Here is a 15,398-nt window from a genome sequence, read left to right on the forward strand (position 1 = left end):
TCTAGCAGATCCAAAGTACAGCCAACTTCTATAGGTATCCCTTCTTTTAAGAAGCAATGAGTGTGCATGTGTTGGAAGGTGGGATAAAGATACATTGCATCTATGAAAAATATTCTGTAACATGAAACAGACTCCCCAGACCAATAAGACAAAGAAAAAGCCTGCTTATTAAAAAAAAAAAAAAAAAAAAAAAAAAAGTTGACCAGATAAGACAAGAAAAAATTTAATCCCGCTGTTTTGTGTTCTTAAAAAATACTAACCGGATGTACTTTCTGAAATAATGAAGCATTAGATGACAAAGATGATGCTTGGGATTCCAACCGAATTCAAAGAGGAAACTGGAAGATAAGAATAGGACTCTGGTAAGCTAAAATTAAAATTGCGGCATTGACATCTGATCTCGAGGCAGTAAAGATCACAATAAAAATTTCAGAAAACCCAATAACTGATGTAGGAAACAAGCCGAAAAAGTTTCCTATCAACATAGAGAAGAGAAACAGAGATAAAAATGATGAGAGAAAAGATGGATGATTTGGTAGATCACAAATAAAGACTTACGACATGGATAAGAAGGACCCCCTTCCCCCACAGAAAGATATAACCAGAACAAACGATGTTGCTACAACATTGGAGACAAAGAATGGAAGAAAACTTTTCAAGCTGGAAAAAAAAAAATGGAATGTACAATTTAAACTAGTACACCGTCTCTAGGCAAAATTAATGAAGAGATATTCACAGTTAGACATAATATAGCAAATTTGTTTGACTATAAAGGATTTTTTTTTAATTCTGCAAACATCCAGACAAAGCATTAAAGTTACTTATCATCAAACGAAAACAGTCTAAATCAACTGTGCATCCCAAGACTGGATGCCAGATGATAATGGAACAAAGTCTAAATGGTACTGAAAGAAAATGGTCTTGACTCAAGCTGAAATGCTGCTAATTTGCAAAGAAAACAAAAAAGACATTCTTAGATATTCTAATCAAGGGCTCAAAAAAGATACCACCCCTGTGCTTTTCTTGAAAAATTTACCTAAAGATACGTTCAAATGGAAAAACATATTAATTAAAGACAAAAACTCAAGAATAAAAGAGGTGGCTTCAAAACCATTGTGACAGTCCCAGCTAAACATACAGAATTAAGTAAAAAAAAAAAAAAAAAATGCTATAAATAAAATAGCAGTACAAACGGAAAGTTTTTGTTGTTGTTTCTTGAAATAGAATAACTAAAAATAAGACCAATAATAAATAGGTCCATAATTGCAAATGACATTGGCAAAGATGGGAAAAAGAGTATGTGGGGAAGTAGAAGGGTGCCCCATTCCTTGTCTTACAGGAGAAGGAATCAAAAGTTATGAATTATGCTCATTAATTTGATAATTAGAGAAGGTATGCATTCAAGTGTGATTTTGAAAAACCTAATTCAAATAACTCAAGATAATATATGCTTGTAAAAATTAGGAAGATGAAAAATGAGAACAATTATAATATTGGGAAGAAAACAGTATAACATAATGGTCAAAATCGTGTGCTTTTGAGTTAGGGAAATTTGTTTTCAGAAAGTGGTTCTGGCACTGACTCACTTTGGTCTGGAAAATGCAGAGCCTGTTTTCCTGTCTGTAAAAGTAGAATAGCATGGGGAGTTGTGGGGATTAAAGAGAATCTTTATTGAAAGAACTTAATCCAATGTCAATAAACAAGTTGTTGTAAATCGTTGTGGCCATCATTACTTTTTTTTCATTATCATTTACAGAAAAAGATTGAAAATACTTGGGTCTCCCCAAGCTTCCCCAGGAAGCTCTCCTGACTCTGTTTTCTGAACCTACTCCTCAACTGTGTTTGCTTTTTGAAAACTCTTTGATTTGGATGCTGTTCTAGATTTCTGACCAATTCCACAGACTCGAGATTTAGAATGTTCCTCTCTTTGCAAGATGGCCTTGGCTATGACCAAGTTTGAGCTTTCCCTTGTTTTCATGCCTGTAGCTCTTTCTCCTGTCAGTGGTCAGGCTTAGTTCCCCTGGACTCTGCCTGAGCAAACCCCCAGATATCCCAAATAATCATCCAGGATGGGAAAATGGGACAGTTACAACAATAAATGTAAATGATTCATCCTCCTACATTAAAATGTTAAAACATCAGGATTGGGGAAAGAAAATCCAGCTGTGACCTACTCATGAGAAATGTATCCAGAACAAAAATACAAAATGATACAAATAGATTAAAAATAAAAAATGAATAAAGACTTACTAGAAAAACATAAACAAAGAAAAAAATGAAGATATTAATATTAAGTTCATACAAGACTAGAAACAGGGCCAAAAATACTAAATGAGTCAAAGTATGCATAAAAATGTGCAGCCTTCAAGATATAAAAGGGATATATTGGGGCGCCTGGGTGGCGCAGTCGGTTAAGCGTCCGACTTCAGCCAGGTCACGATCTCGCGGTCCGTGAGTTCGAGCCCCGCGTCAGGCTCTGGGCTGATGGCTCGGAGCCTGGAGCCTGTTTCCGATTCTGTGTCTCCCTCTCTCTCTGCCCCTCCCCCGTTCATGCTCTGTCTCTCTCTGTCCCCCAAAAAAAAAAAAAAAAAAAAAAAGATATAAAAGGGATATATATTTTATGCATCAACTACATGAAGCAAAGATGTACAAGAAGAAATGGACAGAAACAATTATTTTATGCAAGCCTTTTATAGAATGACTGGTCTTTGGAAAAACAAGTAGACAAAACAGATACATTTCAAAGGATTTGTACTATATATAATTAAAATGTATTTAAAACAAGGGAAACAGAATAAAAGATTTTCTAAAGATAAGCATAGAAAAAAATGAACAAATTATTAAAAATAGAAACAGTAAAGTTGGTGCACAAATCCAAGAACTGTTTTTTTAACTCAACTCAAGAATATATGAGTAGAGGGAGAAAAAAAAATATAAAGTAAAACAGAAATGTAAAAATAAGAACAGGAAATTTTTAGCAAATCAAAAAGTATTATTCAAAAACAATGTGTTAGTAAATTTGGAAAACTGAAGTAAATAGCTATTTTCATGGAAAACTTGACCTGATCCTAAAATGATTACCTATAAAGATATCCCATTGCTTTAAAATTTCACCAGTGATAACTTTCAGACTTTCACAAGGACAGATAATTCCAGGTCATATGATTTTTCCAGATATAAAAACAAAAGCTGAAAATATAAAGATTCACTGTGTGAAGTTAACATTACACTGATATAAAACTAACAAAGATAGGGGCACCTGGTGGCTCAGTCAGTTAAGCATCCGACTTCAATTCAGGTTATGATCTCATCGTTCCCGAGTTTGAGCCCTACATCAGGCTCTGTGCTGGCAGCTCAGAACCTGGAACCTGTTCAGATTCTGTCTCTCCCTTTCTCTCTGCCTCTCACCCACTTGCACTCTGTCTCTCTCTCAAAAATAAATAAACATTAAAAAAAAAATTGGAAAGATAGCCCAACCAAAGAACAATAAATACTATTATAATTTTGCAATGACATGTTACATATTTCAATATGATGAAAACCAAAAGATAAGCCAATATTATGTTGCTTATATGGCGTAGTGATTCTACAGTTTATACAGATTAAAAACAAGTTAAAAAATGATGTAAATATTGAAAATCAGGCAATTATATTAAGGAAGCACATCCTATGAGGTATTAAAATATATTGCAAGCAACATCCAACAAAACAGTATGGTAGAAACTCAAGAACTGGCAGACAGATTGATAGAATTGAGCAATCATCCCTGAAATAGAGTCTAGTATGTATCCCAGCTTAATAAAGTAAGCACAACAAAAATGTGAAAGGAACGGGTTGTTCATCAAATGTTTGAGAAAACTGATAGACTCAAATTACAGCCTCGCCATGGAACAGACCAACACAAAAACAACAATAAAAACAAATAGATGAAAGAACAGCACGTAGACAAAAATATAAGTGAATAATTATTAGATCTCTGGAGAGGGAAAGACATTCTACACACAAGAGCAACAGAAATAGTTACAAAGGAAAAGCCGGATAGACTTTATCATTCCACAATTAGGACTACCCTATGCCAAGAAACATCACTCGCAACAATGAACTCACAAACTGGGAAAGGTGATTTAGCAATGGGGCAGGAGGGTAATGTCAAACATAAAGTGCCTTTACAAATTGGTAAGTAAAACTCTATTACTCCAAAAGAAATGTGGTCAGAGGATCCACACAGAAAATGTAAAGAAACACAAAATTCAATGACCATGCAAAAATATTCACACTCGCAACTAATCAAACAACTGCTAATGAAAACAAATACAAGATACATTTTATTCACCCTCCAACGTGGCAAAACATTTTCTAAAGAAAATTTTCGGGGTGCCTGGGTAACTCGGTTGGTTAAGCTTCCCACTGGCTCAGGTCATGACCTCATGGTTCATGAGTTCGAGCCCCACATCAGGCTCTGTGCTGACGCTCAGAGCCTGGAGGCTGCTTCGGATTCAGTGTCTCCTTCTCTCTCTGCGCCTCGCCCTCTCATGCTCTGTCTCTGTCTCTCAAAAATGAATAAATGTGAAAAAATTAAAAAAAAAAAGAAAAGAAAAAATTGTGCTCGTGGAAGTTTGATGGAAAGGCTCACTAGCAAAGTGCTGGCAGAGGTGTGAATTCGTGCCACTCTGTGGAAAGTGGTTGGTCCTGCCTATCAGGGCACTCAAATTGTTCACTTCCATTGGCTCAATAATTCTCTTCTAATGAATCTGTCTGAAGAAAATCATCAGAGACACAAGCAAAAATTCAAGTACGATGCTTTATCGTTTGTTGCCTAATGTGTATTGAATAATTGTTTATAATACTGAAAAATTGGGAAGGATGTATATGCTCATTAATAAGGGACTGGCAAAATGACATTACATTTTCACTGAAAGACAGTATTCACCCGTTTTTTGTTTGTTGTTTTTTGAAGTGGTCTTCACACACAATGTAGGGCTTGAACTCACATCCCTGAGATCAAAAGTCACATGTTTTATCCACTGAAGCAGCCGGGCACCCCAAGTAATCACTCATTTTCTTTTTTAATGTTTATTTGTTTATTTATTTGTTTTGAGAGAGAGAGCGCGCGTGCACGCTCAAGTGAGCGGGGGAGAGGAGCAGAGAGAGACAGGAGAGAGAGAGAGAATCCCAAGTGGGCTTCCTACCATCAGCTCAGAGTCTGACTCAGGGCTAGATCTCACATGGACCATGAGATCACAACCCGAGCCGGATCCAGCGTTTGGATGCTTAACCGACTGAGCCACCCAGGTGCCCCGGTAGTCACCCTTTCTTAAAACTGTTTTTTATAACACATTATAAGAAAGGAGAACTGCTCTTGATAAACTAATAAGTGAAAAAAACAAGGAGAACTCCAGATGGGATGTGTAGTGTGGTCCAATTTTTGTTGTACACACATACACATACACACACACATACGCAGCATATTTAGGACTATGGGTCCTGGAGTCAGAGTCAGACTACCTGAATTTGAGTCACCTGAATTTGAATTTACCACCTACTAGTTTACGACCATGAATAATTTGCTTAACCTTCCTAAACGTCAATTTACCTATCTTTCAAATGGGAATAAAATTAGAACCTGTCCCAGCACGTTGCTATGAGTATTGGAAGAGGTATGGAATGCCCAGTGCCTGGCACAGAGCCTGGCTCTCTCATAGCAGGTTTGATGTTCATGTACATTTCCAAGTTACCATTAAATATATATATATATATATATATATATAATATAAAATATATATATATGCATATATATGCATTAGAATTACAATTTAAAAAAATTATACATACTCCATCATTTCTGGACCCAGTTTGTCTTGTTTAATGGGAAGTCTCCAGCAAACTAACATTTCTCAAGTGCCCTGCCCCAGCTCAAAGGCATAAAATGAAACTCAGGCTGCTGTGAGATTTAAACTCCATCCTGCTAAGGTTATTTTGAATAGGAGATCAGATGTATAGGCGTATCTTTGTTTTCTCTTGCGTTCCATCTCTTATCTCTTTAAGCAATTGTTGTCCCTTTTCCTCGTCCAGAGCCCTCTCCCTAAGTGTAAAGGTAACAGGGTATCTTTGGCACAACTCCAAAGATAATGGTGGCTCCCATCCCCCACCCAACTGGTGAATGGAAGTTAAACCTGTAGCAGCCAGAGCGAACCCTGGTGGCATTCCAGATACCTTACACAAAGGGGTCAGTAAGTTAGTTACCAGTCAAGGAAGGCACTCCTTAAAAATGTAAGAAAACAAGGATTTCTAGAAGGAAATATATTAACTGAGCTAAGACAGGGCAAAGACGCTGCTCTCCTTTTCATGTTGTCACTGAGACTCTCGAGAGATCACATCTTTCTTCCTTCAGATTCCTACGGTCGAGTATGTTGGAAGTCAATGACTAAATACTATGGGGGCAGATATAGAGCTGGTGGTAAAGGACGTATGGACGAAGGGGAAAGTGGTGTTCTCCAAGGCTGAATCCCAACCAGAGAAGACTCTTCAGATACAGTGAAGCCAAGCCTTTCTTAGAATTGAGGAAAATCAATATGCGGCCATCCGGAACAATTACTCCTCAGGGGCAAGAAACACTTAGGTACATTGCCCAGGGGCTGAGAGAATTCACTGGGGATGAGACTGAAAATCGGTGACCACAATAGCTCCAACGAGGTGGTGGAACAAAGACCAATTTCTCAGAGTCCTTGAATGTCAGCGTGATGTGAAGACAAACACAAAAGCCAATATCATGGGTAGAACTATAAAAGAAGGAAGGTTCAAGCTGAGGTCATGTATTGCATAATATATTAGAAAGTCTTAGAGGTCAATAAAACCTCATGCTATAAGGTGAGTAAAGTACAGACACTTAATTATGTTAATAATAGTCGAAAAAAAATCAATGTGAACACATGATGTTAAAAAGCAATCGTTTTCCCGCTAGAAGTATGTGAACAGCAGCATCATTCTCTTCACTGCCTATTCTCACATGAAGCCCTCATCACCCAGATTTGGATCCCTGATTCTTCGCGGTATGGAACTAACATGTCTGGCATGAGCCCAAGTTCACGCGCCTGAGCAGATATGCACAGACTAGAATCGTCCTGGAATACCCTACGGTTGCCAAAAAGCAGAGATGCTTTCAAAGATGCCAGGAACAATGCTGAAAGAACAAAAGACGTAGCTTAAGAAGTTTCCCACCAGCCAAATTGGAATTTGAGCATCAGAATGGGTATAATAATCGTGGTTAATTGAAATATGTTGAGTTTGTGAAAGGTCATAATTTCATAATGTTATTAAGAGTAAAAGTTCATATAAAGTACACTAAAGGTAATTTGGATGAGCAGAGAAGTTGGCTATAAAGGGACTTGCTTAATTTTTTATTAATTTTAATGAGGAGGTTAACACAAATTGGTATTTTATTTCTTCTATTAATGGTTTGATTTTAAAACAGAGACATGAAACTGATGTCTATCTGAGTGAGTACAGGAGGGAAAACACAGGAAACTAAGCCAAATCACCCTCAGAAAATATACAGAACCGAGAGTAGAGACTTAATGACACTAATGTTCACACACAATAACTCGACAGAAAGGAGGCTCAAAACTGTGTTCCAAGATGATGAATAGGCCAAATGCCTTGTAAAGGAGCCCTCACTGCATAACCTTGTTCTCCCGCTCCTGGGAGATGAAACCATGACTTATAATGAGACACTGGTCTGGCATCCATACATTTTAAATAATGCCAATAGACCAAGTTATCACAATGACCCAGTAATCACAATGACGGGACAATGGGTTATGTCATGCTGGTCAAGAAGGACTTCAACATTTCCCTTCCTTTCCTTTCCTTTCCTTTCCTTTCCTTTCCTTTCCTTTCCTCTCCTCATCTCTCCTCTCCTCTCCTCTCCTCTCTTCTCCTCTCCTTTCCTCTCTTCTCTTCTCCTTTTCTTTCTTTCTTTCTTTCTTTCTTTCTTTCTTTCTTTCCTTCTTTCTTCTTTCTTTTTATATTTCAGAAGAAAGAGAGCATGTGTGCAAGCAAGGGAGAGGGGCAGAGGGGAAGAAAGAGAGAATCTCAAAGCAGGCTCCACACTCAGCATGGAGTCCAACACCATTTGACCCCATGACCCTGAGGTCATGACCTGAGCCAAAATCAAGAGGTGGACACTCAACTGAATGAGCCACCCAGGCACCCCAAGATTTCAACATTTAATGAGGGAAGTTCCAGGTTACTAAAAACAATAATCCATGGGAAAAGCTTGGACCTACATTTTTTCTTAATTGATATAGAAAGAAAAGATTATCTTAAAAAGAAAGTTTCAGCCTGCTGTCCTGGCTTGGGTTTGAAAAGCATTGGGAGAAATAACCTGGGTTTGTGCCATAACCAGGAATCGATTGATCAACCAGATCCTGTAACCTTGGCTATCTGAATTGATACTCATTTTCTTTCTGATCTGGTAAGAATACTATTCCTTTGGGAAGGTTTGTAATTAAGCACCACTGTAATTTTAGGAAGTATGGAAGTGACATTAAAATAATAAAGAAATTGGGAAGCAAACAAGAGGTTAACATTTTAGGTATAGGTTTAGGTACAAGTATAGTAATGTTTTTTGTAATCATTATATTTGTGTATGTTTTATTTGTTGTTTGAAGTGTTTGAAATGCTCAAAACAATGTCAACTAAAAAAGTATTTTATTATTTTTTAAATATTTATTTATTTTTGGGAGAGCCCAAGCGATGGAGGGACAGAGAAAGAGGGACAGAGGATCCGAAGTGGGCTCTCCACTGACAGGCTAACAGCAGCAAGCCTGGTGTAGGGCTTAAACTCACGAACCACGAGATCATGACCTGAGCTGAAGTCAGACGCTCAACAGACTGAGCCCCAGGTACCCCCCAAAAAATGTATTTTGAAAAAATAACACATCAAGGATTTTCTATGAAACTTTCACGGTTAGTTTCTATTGCATTTTGGGGAACAGAAGCAGATCATAATAGGTTGAGGAGTATATAGAACAGGGCCGGGACTCTGGTAAGACACGTGAGGTGAACATTCACCTTGGGAGCAAAATCTAAGGGGGTGCCAAAAAACAAAATAATCATGATTAATAATATTTTAAGGCAGTGTTTTTAAAATATCAAAGTTAATTCAAAAAAAAGTCTATGATAAGCAAAATATCAGCATGTTTTAAATACTGACAGGGTGGAAATTAAGAGGGTATGGACAGTAAGTGCATGCAATGGGTTCTTTTTCTGAAGCCATCTGGGTGCAAAGAAGGAGAGAGGTTTTGCTAGGGGGGAGCTCCAAGTCTATGGAGGCGAGTTGGCTCGCTTGTTGGTTTAAAGATAGTAGAAGCTTGCACATACGTCTACACTAAGGAGGGGACCTGAGTCCTTTCCTTCCTGGTCCAGCAGCGTCATTACAAGGAGGTGGAGGAATTTGGGCAGTCCAGATGGAGATACGGGCAAACAATTCTTCCCAGGGTCATGGTATTACGGTGAGAGGAGGAAGGCAAGGTCTGTCATGGCAGAGCAGGTGTCCTGCCCCAAATGGCAAGCAATTGTCTCTCCCTTGCTATGCATTGGAGACACAGGGGGGCGTCAAAACATGCTAATACCTGGTTCTCAACCACCTACCCTACAGCCTGACTTAATGGGTCATCCTCAGACCCCTCTCCAGCATGGTTTGAGTATCAAAAGTTTTAAAAGCTCCCAGGTAGGGGTCCCTGGGTGGCTCAGTCAGTGAAGCATCCGACTTTGGCTCAGGTCATGATCTGGTGGTTTGGTTGTGGGCTCGAGCCCCGCAGGGGGGGTCTGCCCTGGTGGCATGGAGCCCGCTTGGGATTCTCTCTGTCTCTCCCTCTCTCTCTGCCCCTTCCCTGCTCTCTTTCTCAAAAATAAATGAACTTAAAAAAATTTAAAGCTCCCAGGTAAAAAAGCTCCACTGCTCTACATCTCCCATGGATCCACCTTGTAATCTAGATCCGTATTGTGAGCCCCAATCCCAGCCTCTATGTGGCCATTTCCAGGAGGAGGGCAGAGGAGAGAGGAAATAGTCCCTTTCCCGGCCTTTGACTCGGGATCACAGGCAGGCAGGATCTGATGATTTTCCCTTCAAGGGTTCTGTGCCTTAAACTTTTCCCCATCGAAGCCAATCAATTACCTGGTGGTGATATTAGCGGCAGGTCCTGCCTGGTCCTCAGTGCTGGATTCCCAGAGCTCGTGCACACAAGGGAGTGCTCACCTCTAATCATTTCCCTTTGAAATTCCAACTAACACATTAGGTTGGAACAGCCCTTGTGTCCTGGGCCACAAGTCTTTCGCTTTTATTTTCAAACTTCAAAGTTTAGCTTTGAAATAAAAGGTGCATTTCATCGCATAAGCCTCCAGTTTTTCCCAGGTGCAAGAAATTTTGGTTTAATCAATTCTTTGGGAATTTTATTGCTGTCAGTTCACTCTTTTCTCTGAAAGTGCTTCAGATCTACAATAGCTGAATATTTGCCTTATTTCTATCTTTGAAGTAGTACAGCAGCTTTGTTCTACACAGCCTGAAATTAACGACTCAAGTCGGGACTTACCCATTCTGAGGCTTCCTCTCTCTCTCTCTCTCTCTCTCTTTTTCTTTTTCCAAACCAAATACAATTATTTGACCTAACCAAACAATTATATAAGCCTTAAAGTAAGAGGGGAAAAAAAAGAAGAAAATGAAGATGTGCCACACAACAGTTTCAGTGGAAGAGACCTGGGAACAGAGTGTGTCACACGCAGAGCAGCACGGAGCACGTAGTGGGTGCCTGTTAATTACTGTTCGAATGAATGAATGATCAGTTCACCTGCCATCACTGCTCTTCATCAAAGCCAAAGCGTCTTCCCTGCATGAAGTAATCACAGTAGCACAAAACAGGGAGGAGAAGGTAGGGAGATTTTTTTTCCTGGAATGTTCATAATGACCAACGTGGGGTCTTGAAGGAAATAAAATTAGAAGCCGGCTGGTGAGAAGTTCCCACCTCTTCCACCCAATTTAAGGTTAGACTGCAGAAAGACCAACTGTCCCACCTCCCGTTGCTGGGGACCACCTCTGCTGTTTCAACTTAAGGATGGCAGAGCACTAGCGACCAAGGAAGCAGCTCGCAGCACGTTCTCCGACCCCTTGGAGCAGTGTGCCCTTGCTCCGAAGGAACGACCTGCCAAGGAGCTTCCCGAACCCCACATTCTAGCCTAGGACACACAAAGGGACTTTTAGGTCTGCTTACCGCACCACCCAAGTACAGAGCAGGGCAAAGGCTTAACACGCTCCTAGGAATTCACACGTGTGTTTTGGTCACTCAGGATCAGAGCACTTGCTTGAAAAAGGATCGAGCATTTCATCTGGATGGGCTGGAATGTAACTGGACACTTCTACAATGCAGGGCATCGTTGGCTTCTGTCAAGAAGCTCTTGTAGCAGAACTCTGAAAATACAAGGATGTCCTTATTGTCTAATCTCGTAACAACTTGGGATTTCAAATCTTTGAGTTCTGAGATGGTTCAGGAAAAGCGGAAAAATTCTTGCGCCCTGTTTGCTATGGAGCCATATATGGGGAGGGGGGCGGGGAAGGAATTGTGCCTTCCCGCTTTCACTTTTTAATTACCATATAATTAATATATGGTGTTAAATTAGCTTTAGGTGTACAATATAACGATTCAACAAGTCTATATATTTCTCAGCATAAGTACTGGATAAGTAAGGATGAGAGAGACAGAGCTCGAGGGGCAGAGAGAGAGGGAGAGAGACACAGAATCCGAAACAGGCTCCAAGCTGTGAGCACAGAGCCCAACTCGGGGCTCGAACTCACGAACTATGAGATCATGACCTGATCCGAAGTCTGATGCCTAAATGACTGAGCCACCCAGGCGCCCCTTCTCTTAAGCCTTTTTGTCTATTTCATCCATCCCCCCCCCCCCACCTCCTCTCTGGCAGCAATCATTTTATTTTCTATATTTAAGACTCTGTTTTTCATTTATCCCATTTTTTTCTTTGTCTGTTTCTTTTTTAAAAATATAGATTCTTTTGGGGGGAGAACGCAAGCTGCAGAGGGGCAGAGAGAGGGGAACAGAGGATCTGAAGCTGGCTCTGCACTGACAGGCTGACAGCAGTGAGCCCGATCTGGTGTTCAAACTCATGAACCATGAGATCGTGACCTGAGCCGAAGTTGGATGCTCAACTGAGCCACCCAGGTGCCCCTGTTTGTTTCTTAAACTGTACATATGAGTGAAATCATATGGTATTTGTCTTTCTCTGACTGACTTAGCATAATACTCTCTAGATCCATGCATGTTGTTGCAAATGGTAAAATCTCATCCTTTTTTGTGGCTCATATTTCATTTTATATCTATCTATCTCTCTATCTATATCTATCTATATCTATAGATAGAGAGATAGATAGATATCTCATAACTTTGTCCATTCACGTACAGGTGAATATTTGGGTTGCTTCCATTTCTTGGCTATTGTAAACAATGCTGCAGTAAACATAGGGGTAATTATATCTTTTCAAATGAGTGATTTTGTTTTCTTTGGGTAAATACTTAGCGGTGGAATTACTGGACTATATGGTAACTCTATTTTTAATTTTTTGAGGAACTGCTATACTGTTTCTCACAGGGGAGGCACCAATTTGCATGTCCGTCAATGGTGTGCGAGGGTTCCTTTTTTCCCACATCCTCACCAACACTTATTTTTTGTGTTTTTGATTTTAGCCATTCTGACAGGTGTAAAGCAATATCTCATAGTGATTTTAATTTGCATTTCCCCTATGACTAGTAACGTTGAGCATACAGATGGCCAACAGTCATTATCACTTTTTTGAAGTCCCAAGAAACACCTTTGAAGGGATGCTGGGATGGGCATGAGCTTCTACACTGATTTCGAGAGGATGGGCCAAGAGGAATGGCATCATGCATACACCAGATGGAGTGCATCCTTCTATGAGCCTGTTACAAATCATACTTTTTTGTCCAGTGCCGCAAGCTATTTGCCCTGTCCGGAACACTTGGCCCCTGGAAATGAGGCTTTTCTGAAAAAGCAGTGAGAAGAAATGGTTTTAATACCTCCCCATGTATGTATGTAATGGTGGTAATTTATCGTGTTACAGATCTGCATGTCAATGCACGGCACGTTTAGCACGGCAACAAAGAACAAAGTCAAGTTCAGATTGAAGAAATCGTGGTGATCATTATAATCAAAGAGCATAACCCTATTTACTTTCAAAAGTCTGATTTTTAAGAGTAATTTCTAGGTAGGAGTCCATCTTATTTCTATTAAAGATTTCAAGAGAAACTGATTCACCGAAATGACGTCCTTTTCCTTTGGAGATTTCACACTAAAGGGATTTAAAATTAACCCTGGCCTCTTTCTCTCAATGGGCTTTGCACAGACTGTTCCTCCAGTATGGAATGCTCAGCTCCTCGGTCATTGGTCCCAGCACCAGGCCTCAGTTTATGTTAGGGGCTGTAGTTGAAGATAGGGTCTTTAAAGAGCTAATTAAGGTCAAATGAGGTCATGTGGGTGGGTCCTAATCTGATAGCACTTCTTCTAAGAAGAGAAGATTAGGACACAGATACACAGAGGGGAGAGCATGTGAAGACACAGAGAAGATGGCCATCTACACCCAAGGAGAGAGGGCTCAGGAGGAACTAACCTTGCTGACACCTTGATCTGGGACTTCCAGCCACCAGAACTGTGTGAGGGAATAAATTTCTGTGGTTTAAGCCACCCGGTCTTTGATTTTTTGTTATGGCAGCTCTCACAAACGAATACAGTTTCCTGATCACTTATTTACCGAAGCCTTCCATCTAGATCAGGTCAGCCTAGGGGCCCCTGGGTGGTTCAGTTGATTAAGCATCCGACTTTGGCTCAGGTCATGATCTCACCGCTCGTGAGTTTGAGCCCGCGTTGGGCTCTGTGCTGACAGCTCAGAGCCTAGGGCCTGCTTCAGATTCTGTGTCTCCCTCTCTCTCTGCCCCTCTCCCACTCATGCTCTGTCTCTGTCTCCTTCAAAAATAAATAAACATTAAAAAAAAATTTAAATCAGGTCAGCCTATATGTCTCCTTGGGCCACCTTGCGTTCTTCTTTTGCAACTCTTACTGTAATTCGTAGCCACTGTAATAGGTAGAACTTAAGATCCATTGATTGTAAAATGCACCACTCTAGTATGGACGTATGGGAACATTTTAAAAACATTCAACCTTAGCCCCTTGTGGAAGCAGGTAGAAAAATCTCTCCTGGCAATTTGAACCCGAAGGCGAACATCATACAGGTTTGTGGTGTGAGGTCTGACTACAAGTGTGGTCCAGGAAACCTTGGAGCAGAGAATGTAGTGTAAAGACAGTGGTGGTTGTGGTGGTGGGGGTGTGTGTCCCAAGTTGGGAGTAGCCCCAGGTAAAAGAAACAAATGCTAATGCTCTCTGGAAGAATTGGACCCCCAGGCCAACTCCATGGTAAGAATGGTGTTAAGAGTCTTGATATTGGATACGCTGAGATATTTAAATAAATAGTTGCATCTCAAAATAAATGAGATACGCTACAATCAATTTGCATGGATATTTGCTTAATATCTAAGACTCATAGATAGCGTTAGTGTCTATGCTCACACCCTTACCTCCTTTTCCTGGTAGAGTGCTGGTACATAGTGGGCACTCGATAAGTAGGAATGGGATAAATGAGTGAAGCAAATTCTTCTGAGCTTTACCACTGAAGTCCAATTCTATTTACTATTTACATATGTGTGTTAAATGAGCCTCTAGTCCAGTGGCAAGAATATTATACTTGGAATTCTGAAAACTTCGGTTTTGGCCTTAGCACCTTTACTGATTAGCCCTAAGATTCTGGGCAAAGGCCTTAAACTTTCTGGTTCACTTTTTACGTCTCTGTACAACAGTAGCGTATCTTATGATCTCCAAGGTCCCTTCCAATTCTAATATATTGTGCTTCAATTGTAATATAAAAATAATAATGAAGTGGGTGGGTATTCATCATCATTATCGTTACCACCTAACCTCTCCTAGGTAATCAGATAGGCAATCGTCATGGTGCTGAGAACTTGGTCATCCAGGAAATCCTCATATGATTCTCTCTTCATCATTACAACACAAAGATGGTACCTTTCTTGATTATTTCAGGTATTTTCGTGCAGTGATGTAAATGGCAGTGCGTTGATGATAAAGGGTAGGAAACGGAGCCTGAGGAAAATAAAACGTGATTGAAAGAGTCAGGTATTTGTCATGGATAGGAGAGAGTCCGAGGCTTTGAATCAAGGCAGAGAGAAGTTACTGAGATCAAGGCAAATTGTGTCTAAGAAGTAAACTAGATTTATAAAAAATAGGCCAACATAAACCCTGAAGCT

This window comes from Panthera uncia (assembly GCF_023721935.1).
Source record: "Panthera uncia isolate 11264 chromosome B3 unlocalized genomic scaffold, Puncia_PCG_1.0 HiC_scaffold_1, whole genome shotgun sequence".
Lineage (NCBI taxonomy): Eukaryota > Metazoa > Chordata > Mammalia > Carnivora > Felidae > Panthera > Panthera uncia.